Source organism: Cucurbita pepo, chromosome LG04 (genome assembly GCF_002806865.2).
Source record: "Cucurbita pepo subsp. pepo cultivar mu-cu-16 chromosome LG04, ASM280686v2, whole genome shotgun sequence".
NCBI classification, from domain to species: domain Eukaryota; kingdom Viridiplantae; phylum Streptophyta; class Magnoliopsida; order Cucurbitales; family Cucurbitaceae; genus Cucurbita; species Cucurbita pepo.
The window spans coordinates 1,223,953-1,250,465 of record NC_036641.1 but is presented as its reverse complement, the minus strand read 5'-3'; the positions used below and the strand labels follow the sequence as shown (position 1 = coordinate 1,250,465).

The 26,513-nt window shown below is 35.8% G+C and overlaps 3 non-coding genes across 3 annotated transcripts; all 3 read right to left on the bottom strand.

Annotated features, from left to right (window-relative positions):
• Window positions 1-18,066: 18,066 nt before the first annotated feature.
• On the bottom strand, window positions 18,067-18,138 carry TRNAC-GCA. The gene has a single exon. It is a non-coding gene; the product is annotated as a tRNA-Cys (tRNA).
• Window positions 18,139-18,566: 428 nt separating this feature from the next.
• TRNAC-GCA lies at window positions 18,567-18,638 on the bottom strand. The gene has a single exon. It is a non-coding gene; the product is annotated as a tRNA-Cys (tRNA).
• Window positions 18,639-18,798: 160 nt separating this feature from the next.
• On the bottom strand, window positions 18,799-18,870 carry TRNAC-GCA. The gene has a single exon. It is a non-coding gene; the product is annotated as a tRNA-Cys (tRNA).
• Between the last annotated feature and the right edge of the window lie 7,643 nt (window positions 18,871-26,513).

Sequence of the window (26,513 nt, the reverse complement as noted above, 5' to 3'; positions counted from 1 at the left end):
ATATATATATATTTTTTTTTGTAATTTTTTTTTTAACTTTTTGTTATATTTGTAAATACATATTAATTTAATGAAGGTTTAAATATTAATTACTTCAATTATTTTGCTTATTTAATTTGATAACATATTAAAAAAATATTTAAAAGGATAAAAAAATTAATTAATTATTATTTTTCTTTATATATATACGGATAGGACACTGAGCTTTCTCATGCGCGCGTGTGTACGTGCATGGTGGCTGATGGGAGAGCACGTGACGACTGAGGATGGAGCTCTCTTAATTACTATTGTACCCTTCTATTCTTTTTTTATTTACGAAAATACCATTGCCTTTTCGGAAATTTTCATGTTTGATAAAGCTTTTAAATTTAAAAAAAAAAACATTTTGGATAATTGTTCGATAATAATATTTTGTATTTATCTTAAAATTATTTTAGATTGAGCGAGGATCGTTTGAGCCCATATTTGGTAATGGTTGGAATTTTCTTCTTAATAAGTAGCTTGGATAATGGTCAGCCTCATTACTAGATTAGATACATATGAATTTTGTTGTAACGTGCGATTTAATATGGGATTGTGCATGCATTTGTTATCTATTTTGGAAAGTCAGATATAGATGTCATGCATATTTATGAAGGATACCCTATTCATTTAGTTTCGTGATTCTGATATCCCGAATAAGACAAGAATTAGCTTCATTGACTACGTGCCAAATTTTATCAGCTGGGTAAAGCCTCCCTCGACTCTCACTTACGCACCACCAGTGAATTAGTACATTCGGTAAAATGGGTTAACGGTACACAATGACCACAGAAAAATGGTATATTTTTTCGATAATCATTTAGGTTTCACAAATTCGCGTTGCATGTTTATTTGTGTATATGCATATCTATCATCATTAGAAGGTTATTTACGGAATATTTTTAATATTTTACCTCGTCTACCACTTATTTTTTTCTTCAAATAACGACAATAAGAATAACGTATGAGATGAGTGACGAGTCGTATAATGATTGAATTACGAGATCTGTGTCGGTATGTTTCTGCATTTCTTTTATGTCTCGGGCAATTTAATATATTTTATTTTGGAGCTGTCGTTTTAGTTTCACGAAATTAACGTAGGTCAACGACCTCTTACAGATAAAATTAAATATTTAGAAACTTATTTGTCTAATCATATAAAATTTTTGAAGCCACCCAACATAAAATTGCTTGAAGTAGAACACGTTTAAACATGTAATTTCTATGATTGAGCTACCGTATCTTTGTAATCGTTATCATTTATGTACCTCTCATTTACTCAGATGTTACCAAGTCTCGTATTTTCGCATACTATTAATTTTATAATAACGTTCTTTTATAAAAAAAAAATATTTAAAAATATGTGGGAAAATAATAATGAGGGGGTTTTTCTTTTTTGGATTTTATTAATTATACCCGTTAACATTTTGTGGTGGCGAAGTATGAATGATGAAATATAGCCTTATCCTCCCACCTCTTACAAACCGTTCGAATATATTTCTTAACGAGCTGAGCTAATTATTTTTTGTTTGATCGTTAATTTAGTTTAATTTTCGACTCGAGTTTGATTGTTCTTGCACAAATTTTTTAAAATTTAAATATATAGTCGGTATTTATTAGATTTTTAGGTTTTTTCTATTTCCTTTCTAATTATTATTTTAAAATATTTTTGTAATGATCCTTTTTTTTATATTAAAATAAGTAGTGTTGTATGCATGACATGTCTAATATACGTACAAATTCTTTAAAATATTTAACTATAAGCGTTACTATAGACTTAAACGTTCACAAAATTTCATTCAAAATCAGAAAGTAACATCAATCAGATAGCGAAATTGAAAAACAGAAAGAACAGTACTCTTTAACAAGAATTTAAAAGAAATGCATACACCCTTATCTAACTTATCCCGACTTTATTTCTATGGCCTCCGTGGCGATTTTGTTACCTATACACGAGTGTCTTACCTTTATTTGGAAAGATAATAGAAAACGTAAATACTCACTGAGTAGCTTCACTGTTGGAGTCGAAAAATGCAGTCACATGCAAACATGATGAACTTATATTTTCGTAAACTATTCATTCAACTCTACTTTCCAGTCAAGACATGGTTGAATGTGCAGTAATTCTCTACATGAACCTACCCGACAAACTCGTATATTGTTAGACCCTACATTAGTTGGAGAGGGAAACGAAACATTTCTTAGGAGGGTGCGAAAACTGCTCACGCGTTTTAAAACCTTGAGAGGAAGTCCAGAAAAGAAAACCCAAAAAAGACTTGATCTACTAAGGACGAACTTGGGTTGTTACATATACGTTAGCGTAAGCTGACACGATCAAAACCGACAGAGGGAAAAGAGCATATATCATATGATAGTATACGCATTCGTACTAGTCATATCGGGAAAGTATATTTAATGGGTATTAAGATATTTAAATAAAAGGGTTAGGTGAGAGAAATAGAGTAGGGCTAGAGAGAGAAAGAGAGGGTTATTTGTTGAAGGGATTTGAATGTGGCCTACAAAATAGAGGATTGTGAAATTTCCATAAGCTGTACCAAAGTACATGCCTGTACTTGGAATCCTTTCCCAATCCCATTTTTTTTTTAATTTAAATTAAAATTAAAATTATATTGAAAAGGATGGCTCATACAAAGAGATGGATGTTAATTATGTTCCTTTTTTATTTTATTTTAATTTATGCATCAAAAAATAGGTATTGGGTAATTTTATTAATAAATAAATAAAATTAACCGTTCAATTGGTAAATGATGTGAACCCAATCGTTGGCTTAGTCACGTGACACCAATGACTGAGATGAGCTCATTCGGATAGTTGGATTGAATTTAATATAAAAGATTTCCTTATTATTGATATGTTTAGAGGAGCTGATCGAGCTTTAACCATCATAAATCAAACCTACCCATTTTAATTTTATAAATTACAAAATGACAAACTAAACAAATTTAGGTAAAAAATCATGATTTAATTTTTAATTTTCGTTATTTAAATTATGGATGAGACGTTCATAGCTAGTCATTATCGTTTATTCTAATTATCAATGAGATGTTCATTGTTGAAATCTGATACCTTTATGTTGGATTTGAGGTCATTAATTAGCTGAGTAATGAGAAACTTTTTAATTTAGTCTTGAGAAGGTCTTAGCTTTACGAGTTATGTGAATTTAGCGTTCAATTTGATGTCAGTAAATATCGATAGAGGCATTCAAAACATCTGATGATCGACTCGAGAAATTCAACCAGTTGGATTCAAATAAATGAAAATTTATAGATTGAGTTGGTTCATAAGTTTCTTTTTAAAAGTAGATTAGGTTAAATAAAATCCGCTCAAATCATGGTTAATTTTAAAATAAAGTGTATACGTATATATAATTATTTTATTTAATTTCATAATTACTTCTCTATTGTTTATTCTCCAATAATTTTTTATAAAAAATTATTTGGAAGGTATTATTTTTCAAAATATACACCGTTGCAAATTTTAAGGAAATGATTGAAAATAAGTAAACAACACGGAAGTCATGGGTGAGAGTTGGTCTAATACTTTGAGCAAAACCCATGTTCATGGTGTGATGGACAGTGTGTACAGGGCTCAGGTGCACATTCACCACAACATGCTGATCCGCGATTCCAAATTCATGTTCTCGAGTTGTAGAGAACAATCCGGACTGAGGCAATATTTCCGAATTCACTTCATCTTACAGTCTTGCTTCCTATTGTAATTGCCATTGTAGCACGTGTGTGGCCCATCTCCACCTTCCTCCAGTATATCACTAGCAGTCCCTTGTGAGTGCGACACACATTTTTTTTTGTTTGTTTCGAAGTTGTTTTGGCAAAGCGTACAAAACCCACTTCCTACCACACCACCAGGTGGCTCCCCATTTACTTTTATTAAAAAAAAAAAATTATAATTGGATGGGGATTAAAAAAAATAAAGAAATTAAAAAAAATAATAAACCAACATTAATTCTGAAGCATTCTTAATATATTTTATATATATTTTTTTTGGCTCGGGTCAACTTGAGGGTTTTGCCCAACGAACCCGAAACCAAACCGATTCAATTCGGGTACATAAAAATGAACCCAACCCAACCCTTATAGTTCAGGTTGAGTTGGTTCGGATTGTCGAGTTGAATGTACACCCCTAGAACTAGGTCGAAAAAATGTCTCAACCCGACTCACCCAAATCAATTGTGGGAGAAGGGTAAAAAAGACATTTACTTTTCCTATTATTTAATTGGAAGGAGAGAGAAAGGGCAATTTGGGAAAAGAAAAAGAAGAGAGAGAGAGAGAGAGAGAGAGGTAGTACATTAGCAAGGGGGAAGGGAGTGCCATAATAATTGGAATCCCTCCCAATGGGTTAGTTTTGGCAGCATTGGGCATTAGGTCAACAACTAGGAACAGTTTTTGGCTCTTTATCAATTTTATTCTTTTTTCCTTTTTTTTTTTTTTTTTTTTCTTTTTAAAAAATTGCATTTTAATAATATAATTAATCATGTCCTCCAATTTTTCACCTCCTTTCCAATATGCTTCCCCACTTGTTTTATTTATTTATTTTTTAAATTAAAATAAATAAACTATTTTTTATGGCCCAAAAAATTACACCTCACCCTCCTCCTTTCACTATCTATTTTGTCTTCTTCCTCCTCAATTTTTGGCTCTCTCTCTCTCTCATACATATTTTATTTTAAAAATTACTATAAAAAATAAACCATATACGTCATTTTCATATTTATAAAATTATATTTTAACAAAAAATTCGTTATTTAATTAATTAAAATTAATGCTAACTATATCAAATTTATAAACTAAAAATAGAATATATATATATATATATATATATATATATTAAATAACTAAATAATTAATATATTATTTTTAGAATGTACTTTTAAAATATTTTTATTATTTTAATTTTGAAAATGGGTTGCTGTGGTATTTTTGTAATTTTATCATAATTGTATGATGGGCTCAGTTTGTTTGGGGAATGGCCCAATAGCTCCTTTTTGTGTTGGGCCACACATGGGCTTTACTTAACAAAGGAAGCATTGCATGTAGTTGGAAATGGAAAATAACAAAAATATAGATTTTTTTTTTTAATTTTTTTTTTATTTTTTTACAAAATTTATAATAAATAATATATTTTAATGAAGTTTTATACTTAACGATTCATCTATCGGTTTTTAGTTTGGATCGAGTCCTTGTTCCAACTATTTTATTGTCTCGTAGGCTTGTTTGCTAGAGCCTCTCTATCGATATTAAGGTGTATTAGCTAACTTTAACCTCTGTCTATTGGTTCAGTTTATGCTTGATATAAATTTTGGAATTGTATGTATGGCTTGTTCTTGGTCAAATATGATCTGTCTATTGAATTCTCTGATGGTTTGAAGTTGTATACAACTCGAAAGTTAGGAATACTCATTGTTCCTGATTTAGCACACACGTGTCGTTAGATTTCTACAGGGTTTGGTAGACTAAGTACACTCACCTATATCGCATCTACGAATCAACTCATAGGCATATATTAGAGACGTGGATCATGCATAATAATCAAGAATTTCTATGCATGCATTCACAATTATTATAATTTAAATCATACAATTCATATATGTTTATCAAACCAAGCTCCTAATCACATTGTCAACATGTTTCATGTCACAGTTACACTTTCTCAGGACACACACTCTCACAACGAACTGAGTTAACCAATTCGAATTCATGTCGCCTTCGATCGAACGACGCGTATCCAAACCTTTGGACCCACTTTAAGAAGAATATTTTAGAAAATGAGAGCATAGAGATTTTAAAAAGTAAGTTTGAAAGGAATGTTATAGGCTAGCAAGCAAGAAAGGCAACACAAAGATTTAGATAACATATAACTCCAGATAGGTAAAATTGACAACTAGTCACATTCTTCTATAGTACAAGGCATTTCAAATCTACCAAGTATAGACATGATTTTTTCGAAACGTCGTACTCTTAAATTAAGTTAATACAAAAGAAAAAGATAAAGAAGTACAACCATGGGCAAGACACCTTGGACAAGTATGATAGTGACATTCTCCCTCACCTTATTGGTCACCATCCTTGTCAACCATCTATTTAACTCAACAATTTGATGTGTAGCCGACTTCAGGTCGTCAGCACCTTCCTAATTGATTTCTACTTTTGGTAGCTCTTTCCACTTGATTAAGAATTCTTGAACATTCCGTCGTTGGTTGTCGATGCTATGTGTTCGCTCAGCTAAAATCTCTTATACTTCTTTCACGTTGTTACCCTTCATCGTGACCGAATATCATCACTTTTTTGTGCATGTGGTCGTCATCGTTAGAGTGATATTTATTTAAATTGCTGACAAGGATGACAGGATGAATTTTCATCCATGCGGGTAATTGAAGCTGATATGAAGTCTTCCCTATTTTTTATGACTTTGACTAGTCCTTCATATTTCCGCACTAGTCTTTGATTCTTATTGCTTCGAAATTAAAAAATTCTCTAGCCTAAGCTTGATCAGAACCTAGTAACTAGCTTGAAACTCTAGTAGCCTTCGTTTTAGGTATACCAATATGTCCTGAAACTTTTTCTAAGTAAGCATATGTCACTTCAAAGGTTTACTTCCACTCCTTGGTGAAGTTTTAGACTTTAAAGGTATATACATGAGGAATGAAGGGTTGTTTGCCACATACTATCTCGAAGGGTGTCTCTCTAGTCGATGAGCTTTGCTAACAGTTGAAGTTAAATTGTGGAACATCGAGCATTTGAACCCAATTTTTCTGTCGCACATCAATAAAGTGATGTTAGAACTCTTGAAGCATGTTGTTGAGTATTTCGGTTTGTCCATTTGTCTAGAGATGATAGCTTGAAGAGATATTTAAGTTTTACCACAGTAGCTTAAATAGCTTGGTCCAAAAGATTTTAGTAAGTGCGTCTCAATCACTTATGAAGCTCATGGGTAGGTCTTGTCTCAGCAGAACACGACCTGTTGTCGGGATAAATGTTGCGTACTTGAAAAACCTGTCCACAATCACTTAGATGGACTAGAACTCTCCCAATTTGGGGAGGTGAGTGATGAAATCAATAGATAAATTCTCCCATTTACGTGAGGGGACTGGTTTGGTTTCTAACAACTCTGCAATTTTGTTCGTTGACCTTGTCTTGTTGGAAAATAAGACATGTCTTCATGAACTGCATTTCCTCTTCTTGAAGTTTGGGCCAATAGAGTTCCCTGTCATGGAGGAATAGGTTTGTTACTACCCATTAAGGCCTACAGATATGAACTATGATCAAGAAATGTCTATACCTCAAGGTCTAATTACAAGGACGAGAGCCAAAAAGTTACAACAAGTTTTGTATACTTATATTCAAGTTATGAGCTCGTCAAAGAAAATTCTATAGAGTCCCCTGTCATGGAGGAATAGGTTTGTTACCACCCATTAAGGCCTACAGATATGAACCATGATCAAGAAATGTCTATACCTCAAAGTCTAATTACAAGGACGAGAGCAAAAAAATTACAACAAGTTTTGTATACTTATATTCAAGTTATGGTGAGCTCGTCAAAGAAAATTCTAAAAGATGTGCAAAGTTGAACATCAAGATAGAGATGCATTAAATGCATTTTAATTTGAATTTAATGAACTGGAACTAGTTCAAAGATGGTTAATAAGCACATTACATTTGTTGCATCATTTAATTATAATTTAAATATATATATATTTTTGTCATATTTAAGCTAGTTTTAATTAGGAGTTAGAGTTATATGGTAACCCACGTAGGTTACCATATTCCATATTCCATAATTAACTAGTCATTTTAATATGAAGCTTATGCGTATTTCTTATTAACTAGCTCATTTTAATATGAAGCTTATGCGTATTTCTTATTAACTAGCTGATTTAATATGGAGATTATGTGTCACATAGGTTAACATTGTCAAAGGCTATATAAAGTTTTATTTTCTTTTATAGACATCACATTTTGGAATTAAAAAGAATAGAATTTCTATTTTAGCTTTGTTGAGAGATAAGCTATTACTTTGCAAGTTAGAACTTGCATGCTAGAGTGTTAGACGAACACGACTCTCCACAATGGTATGATATTGTCCACTTTGAGCATAAGCTGTCATGGCTTTGCTTTGGGCTTCCCCAAAAGGCCTCATACCAATGAAGTTAGTATTCCTCACTTATAAACACATGATCATTCCCTAAATTAGCCGATGTGGGACTTCCATCATCCAACACCTCCCCTCGAACAAAGTGCGCCTCCCCTTAATCGAGGCTCGACTCCTTTGGAGTCTTAGTCATTTTTTACTGCCTTCGAGGAGGGGCTTGGCTCCTTTTCTTTTGGAGTTCTTTGTTCGATATTTGAGGATTTGAGGATTTACCAATCTATTGGCACGACTAAGTTTAGGGCATGGCTCTGATACCATGTGAATGTTTGATTAATCCACCACACCTGAATGAGTGTGAAAGTTATCTTATTTATAATCAAATAAATTACAAGGATATGGAAATAGTAATAAATGGAAATAACAATAAATGGAAAGATACCCATGGTAATAAGGCAAATATCTAATATTTGTCTTATAATAAAATATCAAATATAATATATATGGTAAACTATAATGTATTACTAAATATCCTTAACAAATATCCTTCGCCATCGCAGTGGGCTTATGTCTGGCCGCCCGTTTCAAGCAGGGAGCTAAGCCATGGGGCCTGAATGAAGGCTCATGGCTTCATTGGCTTCTAAAGTGGAGGGCAAAGCGTGAGGCTGACTTCACATAACAGCGAAAACCTCCCTCTCTTTGTGGTGGATTAATCAAACATTCACATGGTATCAGAGCCATTTTGGTTTAGCAACCTGGATCCTTTCTTTTCAATGGCTTTTGAAATCTTCTACTGTTCTTCTCCAGCATGGCTGTCTTTGACGCCACAGGGGCAGTCGTCATGGCTGCCACATGCAAAGCCGATTGATTACTGTTCGGCTCCACCCTTTTAACCTCCAAATCATCCTTCGCCATACTCTGTACATACAACCTCACCTTTTTCAAACATAACCTCTTTCATTTTCTTTCCAATTTTCCCTTCATCCTTCATCCTTCATCCTTCACAGAAACCATAATCTTAGAATCTTCATCAGCGTTCTCTTCGAAAATATATAGAATCTTGATAAGCTCAACGACCTTATGCAGAGATTTACCTTTGGAATTGGGCGCCGTACTGGCCTCTTCGCCAACCAAGTTGCCGCCGCCCTTCTCGCCAAAATTGGCTCCTTCGCCCAATGTGGCGACTCTTCCGGCTTCAACATTGTCTTTGTCCCTTGCTCTAGGTTTCCCCTTCTACTTCTTGGGGTTAGACATATTCTCACCAGAGCCAAGGCAGTATCATCGCTAAGCGACAATCCCTCTTCATGGGTTAAGACATATTCTCGCCGAAGCCAAGGCAGCATCGCCGCTGAGCGACGATCCCTCTTCATGGGTTAGGACATATTCTCGCCGAAGCCAAGGCAGCATCGCCACTAAGCGACGATCCCTCTGCAATTTTCGATGGCCAAGAAAGTGTTTCTTTACGCCTCCTCTGAACCAGGTTGTTGACATCTTCACGAAAAGTGTTTCTCAACCTCTTTGAATTTTGCAGATTCAAGCTTCACGTTCGTTCAAATCCGACGTTCAGCTTGCGGTGGGGTGATAAGGATATTTAGTAATAAATTATAGTTCACCATATATATTATATTTGATATTTTATTATAAGGCAAATATTAGATATTTGCTTTATTACCGTGGGTATCTTTTCATTTATTGTGATTTCCATTTATTAGTATTTCCACATCCTTGTAATTTATTTGATTATAAATAAAATAACTTCACACCTAAATGGTGTGGTGGATTAATCAAACATTCACATAGAGTCATTCAAGTGGTATTGATCAAACCTCTTGTGGAGTGATTTAAATCACGAGTTTTCTTTAATCTTGATCTTGATCATCAAGGTAATCCGTTCCAAAACTTTCCCTTATGTTGATTCCATATCATTTAGTATCAGAGCTTCAGGCTCAAAATCAGATATGTGTTTCGTTTGCGTTTCTTCTCAATTTGATTTTTATTTATTTTTATCTTATTAGTTTTTAATCGTCCTAGAGTTTAAAATCGAATCTTTGGTTCTATTGACAAATTTTGAGAGGTGAGAATGAGAGCTTCATTTGTGTAAATGACATACAGAATGACCTAAAATTCCTTGAGTGTATACCTGTGAGAGAGTGTTGTGAGGTCATTTGTATTAACTTATTGNATGACTTCAAGTATGTACAGCAAGAGAGAATACAGAGAATACCAAGTTACCTTTTGAAAGCTCTGCCGGACTGATATATATAGTTCAGTTTCCNGGAAGAACTGGAGAATGATATGAACCAAGAGACATCAATCATACCAGATACTTCAATGAAGATGTGAAGAAAATGTTTTGAAATTATGAGAAGATATTTCAATTCATGCCTCATTGAAGAAGCATGAAGCTTCATTGTTATAAAGTTTTTGTGGATCATAATTTAGAGTAACGTAGAGTTATGGTGGTTCTTTAATCTATTTTAAGGCTTATTTACACTGTGGATAATTATGGCAAGTATACCTGGTTAATTTTAGTCATCAACGGTAAAGGTTACAAACAAGGTCAACTATTTTGAGGCTATACAAAGACTTCAAAAATGTAGGAAAAAAAACATGTGTGCTTTTCTTAGCCAATGACTAAGTTTTTTTGTTTTTTTTTTCCTGCAATTCTATGTAGTTTAGGTTGCATGTAGAATCATTTATGCTTGACATGATCAATTTTGTTAGTGGAGTGACTCGAATCTCAATAAAGTGTTCTTATCTTAAGATATTTGATCAGCAAGGTAATCAGAATTTTACTTTCCATTGGAGTGATTCTTTTATCATTAGGGTTAAGTTTAGATTGCATGTTTAGAATCATTCAAGTTAGACATGATAGATCTTTCTTGTGGAGCGATTTGAATCTTAAACAAGTGTTCTTGTTTTGAGATATTCGATTAACAAGGTAATCCGAATCTTACTTCCCTTGTAGTATTTCCTTATCATTTGGTATCAGAGCTTTCCTTGGGTTGATTTCATATCACCTACCCATAGAATATCATGATATTCTTTCAGTAGAAGTCTCCTTAAGTTTTTCGAACAAGGAGCGTACAGTTGATTACCCTTAGTGAGCTGTAGATCATTCTCGACCCAAAATTCGTAGGTCTTTACCTCCTGTTGTTTGATGACGTGGGTAGTTGTGTCTTTGGCAAAGTGTTATTTGATGCTCTCTTAGGCATCATTCCCTCGCTTTACTCTTCTAGTACTTGTATCTTCAAGAGCATTGGTTTTGTCGAACTCTTAGTTTCAACAATAGGAATGACCATGAAGGTGAGTTCATTGTGAGCAAGCCCTCGCTTCAGTTGGAGGGTTGATATCATCTTCATGCCATTGGGTTGTTTAATACTCATTTTGACAATGGTGGGTCATTATGCTTTTAGTCGATCTATGGTTAACCCACGCCTCTACATATATGAGACCCATTTCAATTGTCTCATTTGACTCTCCTACTTTCTTTTGAAGGAGAAAAGAAATTGTTAGGGTCGCACAACAACGCACACACTCGATCTAGATGAACACAAAGAACAGGATAGAGAAAATTGCAAGAAGAACTCTGGCTAAAAGAATTTGTATTGATGACTTCAAGTATGTACAGCAAGAGAGAATACAGAGAATACCAAGTTACCTTTTGAAAGCTCTGCCGGACTGATATATATAGTTCAGTTTCCTATATATAACTTTACCAGATTTAACCATCTACTATATATAGCTATTTACCATATATAGCTTTATCGGATATAGCTTTACCAAATATAGCTTTACCGGATATAACCATTGACCAAGCTATAAATAAGCACCATGCTCCATAACCTAACAGAAATTTTAGGGCCCGTACAAGAGTTTCGTATGCTCTCTGATAACGACGCTTCAGTTTCCACGGCCTATGGTCACAATTCCAAGTTTGTGGCCAGGAAGGCTTGGATGGCCGCTTTCTTGGGGCACTCGTACACTCTATGCTTCCCTTTGCATATGAACTAGGAAGGAGGTGGAAAATTGAAGTAGTTTTGATTATAGGGCTCTCGCTCTATGATAGCGCTCAAGTTTGCATTTTTGCCTTAACAAACGTTGAGGACTGCTTTCACATCTTTAGATAGCTCAATGACTATCTGAAGGATCGCTTTCTGGGAGCTGTCTAAGTTATCTCCTTGCTCGAAGCCAATAACCCTGTACATTAGTTTTTTTGATGGACAACCTCTCCATGCCGCTTGCTACTATGTCAATCATGCAGTCTTGACAACAAGCTCTTTCACGTTTAAGTACCAACTATTGTCAAGGACTTCTTGCAAGTATTTCATATGTTCTTCGATGTCAACCAGTTGGTCAATGTGGTATTTTTTATTTTTTTTTGAATCACTTCTAGTGTTAACTTGGTTTTGATATTAACTGTCACAAACGTACTTCGATAAATTTGCAAGTGATTGTGGAGCATTCACTCTCACCACTAAGTGAGTTATATTATTCAAATTCGTGCCAGCTTCGGTCAGACGACATATACCTAAGCCTCTCGCCCCGCTTTGAGAAGATGGTTTTAGAAAATAGGGGCAGAGAAATTTAAAAAGAGAGTGAAAATAATGTTATAGGCTCCCAAGCAAGAAAAGCACATAAAAGCTCAAATAACATATAACCCGAGTAGGAAAAATAGACGACTAATTGCACCACCCTATAATACACTTTGAGACATGTCAAATCTATTAGGCATAGACATGATTTTGCTAAAACATCATATTTTAAAATTACAACCTAATACAACAAGAAAGCAATAAAGAAGTACAACATATAAAAGAATTTGACATGACATGAGCAACACGTCTTAGACAAGCATGACCGTGACACTTCACACATATATAACAAGTTAACACTTGTTTCAGAGTTTTGAACCACCATGAATCACAGTTTCCATCCTTCAAATCATATCCTCAAGGATGTGGTCTTTTTATATTATGTTTATTTATTTATTTATTACAGACTGAACTAGTTAACTGTTTAGATTGAATCGATTGACTAAATAGTGTGTGTTTACCATGTTTCAACTTTTCATTGGCAAACAAACTTACAATTTCCTCTTCGAAAATAATAAACTTTGATGTTTGAACGTGTTCAATTTGATTTGTGGTTTTCAAAAAATTATAAGAGAACTACCTTAGTGTAGATGGATGGAAACTCTACACAAAATTGAGAAGAAAATGGTTTGAATTTGTATTCCATTCAATGGAGACGCGATGTCTAGGATTTGACACAAGAAACTGACCCGTCAATCGATACTAGTGGAATGACAACGATTGCACTCAAACTCTTGCGGAGTGGGACAGTGATTGTGCACTCACACTCTTGTGGTAAAACGCCGTGAAAAATTCAGACTTCGTAAAAAATATCGGTTATGTTCGAGTCTCGATTGTCCTATTAGGTTTGAACCCATGACCTCTTGATTACAGTCAAATGCTATTCTATATAGCTAAAAACCCCGTAATGATACAATCAAAGACCTATCTAAGATGAAAGCATGACCGTGCGGCAGTGGGATAACGATTGTGCACAACACTTGTTCTAACTTAGCGAACAAGTCAACCGTGAAAAATTCAGACTTCGTGGAAAACATTAGCATATGTTAGAACCTCGATTAAGAGAAATGTTTAAAAAAACGTGAGTGAAGAATATGTTGTACCATTGAGCTAAAGACCCCCTTGTGATACAATTATAGACCTATTTGAGTTGAAAGCATGAAAAGAGGGGAACAACCATGACGGTTTAATAGGACAAATTTAGACTTCGCAAAAAACATCATGTTTGAGATTCGATTGAGATAATTGTTTCAAAAACATGAACGAGAAAAAGGGTCGGCCCTATCGGGTTCAACCGGTGACCTCTTGATCTACAGTTGAATGCTCTACCACTAAGCTAAGGCCCCCCTTGTGATACAATAATCGGTGACCTCTTGATTTGTAGTCAAATGTTCTACCACTGAGCTAAGGCTCCCTTGTGATACAATAAAGGACCTATCTAAGATGATAGCATGATAAAAGGGCTCTACCACAGAGCTAAGGACCCCTTTGTGATACAATAAAAGACCTATCTAAGATGATAGCATGATAAAAGGGGTACAAGCATCATCGAGCGACAGTGGGACAGAGATTGTGCGGTGCACAACACTAGGTGGGACAGTGATTGTGCACCGCAACACTTGTTCTAACCTATCAACAAGCCAGCGGTGAAAAATTCAGACTGTGTAGAAAACTTTGGCGTGTGTTTGATACTCGATTGAGAGAAATGTTTAAAAAAATGTGAGCGAAAAAAAAAGGCCCTACCGAGTCCGAATCGGTGACCTTTTGATTTGCAGTCAAATGCTCTACCACTAAGCTAAGGATCTCATTATGATACAATAAAAGACCTATCTAAGATGATAGCATGATAAAAGGGTGATGGTGTTGTTATAACACATGCGGAAGCAATTTGAATCTTAGACACTCTAAGTACATCAATTATATAGTAAATTAGCTAGCATGCTCATAAGCATAAAAACTAAGAAGTTTGAGTACTAACCTTTTGTAGTTCAAATTCCTTTTTCCTCACGAACTGGTTTCGAACCACTACTAGTATCTTCCGTACTATTCTTCAGTCTTAGAACGGGATTGTGGAATCCAGTGAGTGACTAAACTTGGAAGAGATTTAGTATATTTGAAGAGAGAGTTTGTGATGGTTTTCCTCGCGAAAGCTGTTAGCAAGTAGGCGCTACGCTGTATTGCTAAGAGGCTTTCCTTGTTTTTCACTTGTTCAATACTAGTCCGCTATGAGCAAAGCGAATAGAGGAAGGCCCGGACCGTTCCTGGAGTACCAACTACCATGTAATGTTGTAGCAACTATGTTGTAGTGAGGGGTAGTTGACTTCGTCAAGGTTTTTCCGAGAAGACTTTCCATGTACCTTGATCACTCTATTCATAGAGTCATATTTACATGTTCATGCAAATTTGAGATTACCAAATTTTGACACTCAAAATTCCACTCAAATGTGTGGGAGGCAAGTTTGAGTTAACCAAATTTTAACACTCAAAATTCCACTAACTCTTTTTCCATTAAGTGAAGTCAACCTTTTGACTTTCTCCATTTTAATTCAACAATTAATTTAAATAATTAATTTCAAATTAAAGTAATATTAAATGTCAATCCCAATCAAGTTCAATACATTGATTAAAATATTTAAATCTTATTTAAATATCTCCAATTCTCTTTTATTGTTTAATTCGTAAATAAAACAAAAATGGGTTAAATATATCCTATATATTTAGCGCCTATTCCCTAATTTGAAATTGAACACTTTGAACTCCCTCGTCACACTGTTCTATGGTTTAGTCCGATATGAGCTACTAGGGAGACCTAATGGACCTATAGATCATGGGCTCCAACGATCCAAGATTAACTAGTTAAACTCATTAACCTTGTTAACCAACATTCGTTAACTACTAGGACACTCCACTATAGCTTAGTAGTTGCACTCCCCTCACTATAGATATATTTCTGTCCATTTGATATAACCATGATTAGTAAGTCGATCATTCACAAATTGTTCATAACTAGAGCTGGGTCAATTTACCGTTTTACCCCTGAAGTTACTTCTTGTTTCTTATGTCTCGCTGATCCTCTAATGAACAATTGGTTTGTTATCCAACCAGTAAACCAAATCCCTCTCAGGCCAATGAGAGGGTGGACCCTTTGTTCAAGACCTTGAGTCAGTACTTAAGGGAACTACCTCTCTTCTATCCCTAAAAGTGGGTAGGAGTCAATTCCATCTTGCACCCCACGTCCCCAGACATTCACCCAGTCTTACCCTTGAAATGGGAGGCCTATTGAGTCAGCGAACTCGAGCCACTCTCACCCATGCAAATCTAAGGATAATTCCGAATAAACAAGAGTTCATGGTTAACTCAGGATTAAGATCAAGTTACCTAGGTCATCGAATGAAAAGAAAATCAGTCTCAACAGTAAACGACATTATAAAGTGAGAGTGATTTTTTTCATGGTCCGATCTTATGCAATACTCATTGCATAGGACGCCCCTACTCACATATCTCCGCATGTACAATTTAGTGATCACATTGTTTATGTCATATACAAAAGTGGGCCGCATCCATAGTGTCCCAGGATAAGGTACTCAGCCTTATCCCTGTACTATAGATCATTTTGACTATATAATTGAACTTGATCCACTCTTATGTCTCTACATATAGTTCAAGTAATCATACTATAGTTAGAGTGTTATTAGTTTATTGGATTTAGATTAATAATCGTAAAATTCACTTTATTCAATAACAATCTTTACTGAATAAACATCAATAATAACTTTATTGAAAATAGAATATGTTTTTGTTTACAAACGATGAGTTTTAGAACATAGTGATTGTGCACCACAACACTTGTTCTAACCTATCGAACAAGTCAGCGGTGGAAAATTTAGACCGCAGAAAACCTTGCACTACCAAAAAGTGATGAGAGATAAGAATAATAATAATAAAAAAAAAAAGGGCCCTACCAAGTTTGAATCAATGATGTCTTGATTTGCAATCAAATGCTCTACCACTAAGCTAAGGACCCTATTGTGATACAATAAAAGATTTATCTAAGATGATAGCATGATAAAAGGGCTCTACCACTATGCTAAAGACCCCTTTGTGATACAATAAAAGACCTATCTAAGATAACATGATAAAAGGGGTACAAGAATCATTGTGCAGTAGTGGAATAGCGATTGTGTAGTGCACAACACTTGTTCTAACCTATCAAACAAGTCAGCGGTGAAAAATTCAGACTGTGTAGAAAACCTTGGCGTGCGTTCGAGCCTCAATTGAGAGAAGTTTTTAAAAACCGTGAGCGAAGAATACGTTGAAAACAATCAAATGCGCTACTAAAGAGTGATGAGAGAAAAGAATAAAAAAAAAGGGTCATACCAAGTTCGATTTAATGACCTCTTGATCTATAGTCAAATACTCTACCACTAAGCTAAGGACCACCTTGTGATACAATAAAAGATCTAACTAAGATAAGAGCATGATAAAAGGGGTACAAGCATCATCGTGCAGCAGTGGGATAGCGATTGTGTAGTGCACAACACTAGGTGGGACAGTGATTGTGCAGAAAACCTTGGCGTGCGTTCAAACCTCGATTGAGAGAAATGTTTAAAAAATGTGAGCGAAGAATATGTTGAAAAAGATTAAATGCAGGGAAAAGAATAAAAAAAAAAAAAAGACTTATTAGGTTAGAAACGATAACCTCTTGATATGTAGTCAATTGCTCAACCACTAAACTAAAAACCTCTTATGATACAATAAAAGACCTATCTAAAATGATAGCATAATAAAAGGGGTACAAGCATCATAAAAAAAGGCCATACCAGGTTCAAACGGGTGACCTCTTAATCTGCAGTCAAATACTCCACCACTGAGCAAAAGACCCCCTTGTGATACAATAAAAGACTTATCTAAGATGATAGCATGATAAAAGGGGTATAAGCATCATAAAAAGGGCCATATCGGGTTTGAACTGATGACCTCTTGATCTGCAATCAAATGCTCTACAACTAAACGAAAGACCCCCTTATGATACAATAAAAGACCTATCTAAGATGATAGCATGATAAAAGGGGTACAAGCATCATCGTGTGGCAGTGGGACAGCAATTATGCGGTGCACAACACTAGGTGGGACAGCAATTGTGCACCGATACACTTGTTCAAACCTATCGAACAAGTCATAAAAAATTCAAAATTCAAACCATGCAGAAAACCTTGACGTGTGTTCGAGCCTTAGTTGAGAGAAATGTTTAAAAAACGTGAGCGAATAATACGATGAAAACAATCAAATGCACTACCAAAGAGTGATGAAAGAAGAATTAAAAAAAAGGGCCCGAACGGGTTTGAATCGATGACCTCTTGATCTGCAGTCAAATGCTCTACCACTGAGCTAAGGACCCCCTTTTGATACAATAAAAGACCTATTTAAGATCATAGTATGCACTACCAAAGAGTGATGAGAGAAAAGAACTAAAGAAAATGCCCTACTGGGTTCGAATCGGTAACCTCTTAAACTGCAGTCAAATGCTCTACCACTAAGCTAAAGACTCCCTTGTGATACAATAAAAGACCTATCTAAGACCATAGCATGATAAAAGGGTACAAGCATCATCGTGCGGCAGTGGGACAGCGATTATGCACCGATACACTTGTTCTAACCTATCAAACAAGTCAGCGGTGAAAAATTCAGAATTCAGATTATGTAGAAACCCTTGACGTGCGTTCGAGCCTCAATTGAGAGAAATGTTTAAAAAACGTGAGCGAATAATACGATGAAAACAATCAAATGCATTAATAAAGAGTGATGAGAGAAAAGAATAAATATAAAAGGGCCCTACCGGGTTCGAACCGATGACCTCTTGATCTGCAGTCAAATGCTCTACCACTGAGCTAAGGACCCCTTCATGATACATTAAAAGACCTATTTAATATCATAACATGATAAAAGGGGTACAAGTATCATTGTGCACCGATACACTTGTTCTAACCTATCGAACAAGTTAGCGGTGAAAACAACCAAATGCACTACCCAAGAGTGATGAGAGAAAGAATTAAAAGAAAGGGCCCTACCGGGTTCGAACCGATGACCTCTTGATCTGCAGTCAAATGCTCTACCACTGAGCTAAGGACCCCCTTGTGATACAATAAAAGACCTATCTAACATCATAACATGCAGTGCACAACACTAGGTGGGACAGTGATTGTGCACCGATACACTTGTTCTAACCTATCAAACAAGTCAGCGGTGAAAAATTCAGAATTCAGACTACGATGAAAACAATCAAATGCACTACTCTAAAGAGTGATGAGAGAAAAGATTAAAAAAGAGGCCCTACCGGGTTCAAATTAGTGACCTCTTGATCTGCAATCAAATGCTCTACCACTGAGTTAAGGACCCCCTTGTGATACAATAAAAGACCTATCCAAGATCATAGCATGAGAAAAGGGGTACAAGCATCATCGTGCGGTAGTGAGACAGAGATTGTGCACCACAACACTTGTTCTAACCTATCGAACAAGTCAGCGGTGCAAAATTCAGAATTCATACTAGATGATAGCATGATAAAAGGGGTACAAGCAAGCACTTAGAACACTAGTGGGCCCTACCGAGTTATCTAGATGATAACCTGATAAAAGGGGTACAAGCATGACTGTACGACAGTGGGACAACGATTGTGTGGTGCACAACACTAGGTGGGACAGTGATTGTGCACCACAACACTTGTTCTAATCTATTGAATAAATCAGCCGTGAAAAATTCAGACTTTGCAGAAAACATTGGCATGCGTCGAGCCTCAATTGATTGAAACGTTTGAAAAATGTGAGCGAAGAATACGATTGAAAATAATCAAAAGCTCTACCAAAGAGTGTTGAGAGAAAAAATTAAAAAAACAAACAAATGTGAGCGAGGAAACACGTTGTGAACAATAAAATGCACTACAGAAGAGTGATGGGAAAAAAGAATAAGAAAACGGGTATGTTCGAGTCTCGAAAGAGAGGAATATTTCAAAAATATGAGCGAGAAAATACATTGAAAACGAAGAGTGATGAGAGAAAAGAATAAGAAAAGGGCCCTATCGGGTTCAAATCAATGACCTCTTGATCTACAGTCAAATGCTCTACCACTGAGCTAAAGATCGCCTTGTGATATAATAAAATACATATTTAAGATGAAAACATGAAACAATGGTACAAGCATGACCATTTGGCAGTAGAACAACAATTATGCAATCTTACTCTTGCGGCAGTGGGACAACGATTGTGCAGAGTATGCACACCAACACTTGTTCTAATCTAACGAACAAGTCAGCAACACTAGTGGGACATTGATTGTGCACCACATCAATTGTTCTAACCTAGCGAACAAGTAAACTGTGAAAAATTTAAACCATCATGTTCGAGTCTCGATTGAGAGAAATGTGTTAAAAAAGCGATTGTGTAGATTGTGAGCTGCAACCTTGTTCTAATCTAATGAACAAGTCAGCAGCACTAGTGGGACATTGATTGTACACCACATCAATTGTTCTAACCTAGCGAACAGGTAAGCCATGAAAAATTCAAACCATCATGTTTGATTCTCGATTGAGAGAAATGTGTTTAAAATGTGAGCGAAGAAATACGTTGAGAATACAAAGAAGAATAATAGGCCCGAGACAGGCCTAACAAAATCAAAAGAAAAAAAAAGGAAAACACAAACAGTAAAATAAAAGAAAATAAGATTTAAAAGTACCAATGGATTAAAAATTGACCAATAATATATGTGAAAGATTTAGAAGTGAGTGAAAATATTTCTGAACAAAAATTTAAAAGATAAAGTAGATTACATGTACATAGAAAGAAAACCAAAGATGAGATTAAATATTCGAAGGTAACAAGAAAATGGAATGTAAAAATATTAGAAATATTGGAAGACAATAAGAAAATGAAAGATCATAAATATCAGAAGACAACCAAAAAAATGAAAGATGAGAAATATGAGAAGACAACAAATATTAAAAGACAAAGTAGAGTACAAAAGAAAATGAAAAGTACAAAATACTGTCACTTCAAGTAACTCCATCAAATTCTTAAGATGGTAAGAGTAGAAAATGAAATCTTAATAAAAATAGAGTTTTATATATATGTATAGAGGATGTTATAACGTTACAAGACTTTTCGCATGAAGTCTAACACATCAACCATTGTAAAAGTTAGAGAATTAAACGTGAAATTGATGTTATGGATTCATATAGGTTAACTTGGATACAAAGGACAAAATTGAACTTTCATTAAGGATAAATTGATGACACCCGTCCAAGCTAATCAGGTAAGTGATTTTACTAGGATAGGCTAAAAATCGTATGAATTATGATATGTATGAACTGGGTCGTACGATGTCGTATGATAGTATGTTATGATGTATGAGTTATGACGATCTATGAGTTGTATTGTATGATGTCGTATACTAGTATGTATGAGTTATGATGCTTGATGATGTGCGTAGTATATATATATTTTGATGAATAACGTATTTGATATACTTTATGCACTTTATGACAATATGATAAGTATGATGATTGTGTGACGTTTACCTTAATATGATGATGTTTTCCATATTGAGCTTGATATATGATGATGAGTGCCATATTGCATCATGTCGTTAGATCGACATAGAACACAACCCTAAGAGCATGAAAATGATATTAATTTAAATATGCACGAGTATGTGTTACCTAGAGTAACAAAAAAGATGAGACTAGAGGGTTGTGTCAGAAGAGACATTATGATGGATTTAGAAAGACCTCATGCATATTGTATATTCATAAGCATAGGGCTACTTTTTCTAGAGATGATGAGTGCGAACGCACACAGTATGTTGATGTGTGCGAATGTGCACGAGCGCGAATGCGCACAGATGAGGTTGTTCATGAGGCGCATGACACTATGGGGTTCCGCTAACCTCCAGACGTCGCTACAGATTAGCTTGATCATAGGGTCCAGGGGTGTGCGAGCGCCCTAGGGATTCACACTCGCACGTGTGAATCGTGTGTAGGAAAGTACTACACATCCAATTTGTCCGAGACTGGAGGCCACCCCTAAGATGATTAGAGATAGGATTCTAAGTCATGATTGCATTTGTTTGCATTTGCATGGCCCCCTATAGTGGGACCACTTACTGAGTATTATTTGAAATACTCAGGCCGTGTGCCACATCATTTTTAAAGTAAAGGCAAGGCACACTTGTACGGAGGACGGCGGCATCGCGAGCAGAGACTTTAACACGTGCATAGGGTAGACTCATATTTAAATTCCTAGTCTTAAGTTAGAATACGTTGTTTCACATTTCATTGTTTTAAATTATTTTGTATTCGTTTTTATTTTCTCTAAATTTTAGTATTTCGTATTTAAACATGTAAGACCATGACTGTGTTTTCCAGACAAGAAGTTATTTTAAACGTTTTTCGAAGTTTACGTTATAAATGACGTTCATGTAAAAGTTATATTTTCGCATTATAGATGGCATGAGACGTTAGTAGCGACTCCGAGTATGTGAAAATTTAGGGTCGTTACAGATGACCTCTTAATCTACAGTCAAATGCTATACGACTAAGCTAAAGATTCAAAACATGACAAAAGAGGTTTGAGACAGGTATGTGGCCATAGACAACATGCCTTGGACAAGCATGACCGTGACATGTGGCAAGCCTCCCAGTTGCACGTAGGGTGTGTGGGGATATACTTTTGTTCGTTTCAACTTCTTTTCTACTATTTTTTGTCCCTAGTACGATCGGATCAGCTTGAGAATAGTCACACTTGTTATTGGTATAATTGAACTATTCTTTGCATAAGGTAATGAACTATTTTTATACTACTTATACATAGTCGTGCTGTAATGGAGGATAAAAATTTGTGTATTCGCGCTCCGAGCACTTGATGAATGTTATCACCTCATTGATTATGTGCGACTAAATGTGTAACAATCTAGATCCACCGCTAACATATATTGTCCCCTCTTTGGGCTTTCCCTTTTGGGCTTCCCCTCAACGCTTTAAAACGCGTCTGCTAGGGGAAGGTTTCCACACCCTTATAAAGGTGATTTGTTGTTTCCGTGATTTGTTCTCCTCCCCAACCAATGTGGGACATTACAATCCACCCCCCTTCGGAGTCCAGCGTCCTCGCTGGCACTCGTTCCTTTATCTAATCGATGTGGGACCGCCCCCAAATCCACCCCCTTTGGGGCCCAGCGTCTTTACTGGCACACCGCCTCGTGTCTACCCCCCTTCGGAGAACAGCGAGAAGGTTGGCACATCGTTCGGTGACGGGCTCAGATACCATTTGTAACTACTCAGATCCACTGCTAGCCGATATTGTTCTCTTTGGGCTTTCCCTTTTAGGCTTCCCCTCAAGGCTTTAAAACGCGCTAGGGGAGGTTTCCACACCCTTATAAAGGTGATTTGTTCTCCTCCTCAACCAAGATATCACAATAATGTAATAGCCCAAAAATAAATAAAGAAATAAACTAATAAACATAATTATAAAAATAGTTAAAATAATAATAATAATAAAATTAATTAATTAATTAATTAAAAAAAAATCTTTCCCCACTTCTCTCCGCTAACCTCTCCTCTAACCTCTCATCCCCCACAATTATCTCTCCTCAACCTATCCTTACGACAACAAGTAACATTTANCTGAGATTTAAGTGAAGATAGATCCGATCACCAAGATATATATTAAATCTTTATTTTCTTTTATCCTATTTTTTTAAAAATCATAACTAGATTTTCATTGAATTATTACAATGATCTGAGTTAGAAACTAAATGTCAATCATTTATATCATTTATACGATTCTAGTCAATCACGTCAGATTAGTAATATTAGATTAAATTTTTCAGTAGCCAAATGAATAGATTAAAGATAGAATTGCCAACAAAACTTTTGAATAGGAAACACTGAGATAAGGAAAGATTTGGAAACAGAGATCACTGGAAATTAATTTGCACCGCATGACAACAGAATTAAAAGGAAACAGATAAAAAAAAAAGAAGATTAGGGAATTAAAAACCACAAACTAAATATAGAGAGAAAAAGGTAAACACAGAGTGTAAATACAGAGAGTTTAAGAGAGTAGTAAAGCCCAGAATAACTTGAAAAAGTTGTATCTACTTTCTTATACAACAATATGAAAAATAAGTTTTTTAATAAAAATATAATTATAGATATATAACATTTCAGACTTTTAACAATGGACCAATGTAAATTAGAGAAATAATGTTGTAGAGTTCAAACCTGAAACTAATGTCATGGGCTCATATAGGTTGACTCGGATTTCAAAGGACGGAATCGAACTTTAATTAAAGATATATTCGTGACAACGACTTAAGCTGGCCAGGTAAGTGACCTTACTATCGGCATTGTTATATTTGATGTTGACACGTGCCCTGTGGTTCTGCACGTGTCATATATATTGATATGTGTGAATTGTCTGTGGATCGATATGCTTTCTATATGTTATGTTATGTTATAATATGTGGATTGTATGATAATAATTATGGTACGATGTGCTCTAGGAGATGTTTGAGATAGGATACGAGAAGGATGCACAAAACGAAATGTAACGATAGGAGTAAGATACGTTCATGAAACGTTAAGGTTAGGTTACACACCGAAGTGCTATGGATAGGAGAGATTGATGAAAGAATACGGTTAGGTTATGGGTAGAAAGGGATAGGTTTGTTATAGATTGATAGAACGATGGTGTTAGGATTACACCGTAGGGAAAACGAAACGAAACGAAACAAAACGAAATGAAACGAAACGAAACGAAAGATAGGTCCCATCATTTCATTGCATGTGATTGTTGCATTTAACCTGGGGTCACTTACTGAGTATTTCTTTAAATACTCAAGCCATGTGCTACTACATTTTTCAGGTTAAGGCAAGACATCCCTGTACGGCTGACGACGACATCGCAACTCGAGATCATGACACATGCATAGGATAGTGGCATTTATTTTCTTAGACTTAGGATAGAATAGAAGGTTTTAAACTTAAACGCTTATTTATTTTATTTCGAGTCTTTTGTTGTGTCGTTTTAAAGATGTTTTCGAAACACGTAAGTCCATGGCTGTATTTTAAGTTAAAGGTTATGTTTTATGGAATTTAAATGAAGTCTTCCGCATTCAATGTTTATGGTACGTATATAGTAGCGACCTTAAATTAAGTAGAAAATTTCGGGTCGTTGCAAAATGCATGATGTATAGTATAGTAACTCTAGGTGATTGATTGATTGTGTAAATCTTCATGTAGAGTGAAAGTAGTGGAAAAGTAATAAGACTAGGGTGTGAGTGTTAGTTTGGTTAGACTATGACCTAAGAGGGAACGCCTCCAGTAGTCCGAGTGCATTAGAATCGTCAGGGACAATTAGAGGGTGTAGCCCTAGTGCTCCCGACCGAACCAGACTCGAGGAGTTGAAACTGAAAAACTTGGTGACATAAATCTATGTCAAGGCTGCCAAACTGCCCTAGGGACCTATAAGGCCACCACAACAACCTTGGTAAACAAAGGTAGATGCCTAGGCTGATAGCATTCGGTTCAATATTTATAGAGGTCCACTTTTCTTTCCACTCTGGTACGGTACCATTGAGCTAGGCGTGAGGTTGATTAAGGATATGAGAATTGATAGTTCAGTTGAATCATCTTGCACGGTGGTAAGCGTTGATCATGCAAGTAATTAGTAGAGCTGACACGTACAAGGGGGTCGCTCCGCCCAACTTTGGGCCACTACATGGACCTATGGGATGGGTTTGCCAGCTAACCTTCCATGGATGACGAGCAGGTTAGCACTCTCATGTTGTCCCCACCTTGAAGAGAGAGTTCTTTGAGATAGTGCCTCAACCTTGGATACCGTTTACCGTTGCGTAAGCTAAGTTAGCTACCCAAGTCTAAGAACAACAATAGCCCTTCACCGTTTACCGTTGCGTAAGCTAAGTTAGCTACCCAAGTCTAAGAACAACAATAGCCCTTCACCGTTTACCGTTGCGTAAGCTAAGTTAGCTACCCAAGTCTAAGAACAACAATAGCCCTTCACCGTTTACCGTTGCGTAAGCTAAGTTAGCTACCCAAGTCTAAGAACAACAATAGCCCTTCACCGTTTACCGTTGCGTAAGCTAAGTTAGCTACCCAAGTCTAAGAACAACAATAGCCCTTCACCGTTTACCGTTGCGTAAGCTAAGTTAGCTACCCAAGTCTAAGAACAAGAATAGCCCTTCACCTAGAGCTTTGAGTAAATCCCGTGGTAACCTACTATGTTAAGGATGCAATAAGAGTCTACAAAAGGTTGCTTAATAGGTATATCTATATACTAAACCCTTCCTACATTTTCTTTTTCAGGTGCATGATGCTACTGGTCGAGGCGAGGGGGGTGCTCGGTGTCACGGTCATACTTTTTCAACCATGCGGTGTTGTGATCTTGATACGCTCACGACCAACCTAGAGAAATTTGAAGTCCCATATTCATTTTTTGTCCGCCTTTGTGGCTTCGTCAGACCTTAAATGAGGTTTGTTTTCGTCAATCGAATATCACTTGTGCGAAATTTAAGCTTGTTCGGTCACACGTCGCACAGTTAAAAAAAAATACGACTGTGACAATTGGTATCGGAATCATACTTCGGGTGTCTAGTTAGACAAGATTGTTAGAGAAATGAATCCGAGGGTCAAATCAAAGTAGCACCAGTGCATCAAGAGTGTCAGTATTGACAGAGCAGTTGTGTTGTCAAGATCGAAAACAAGTT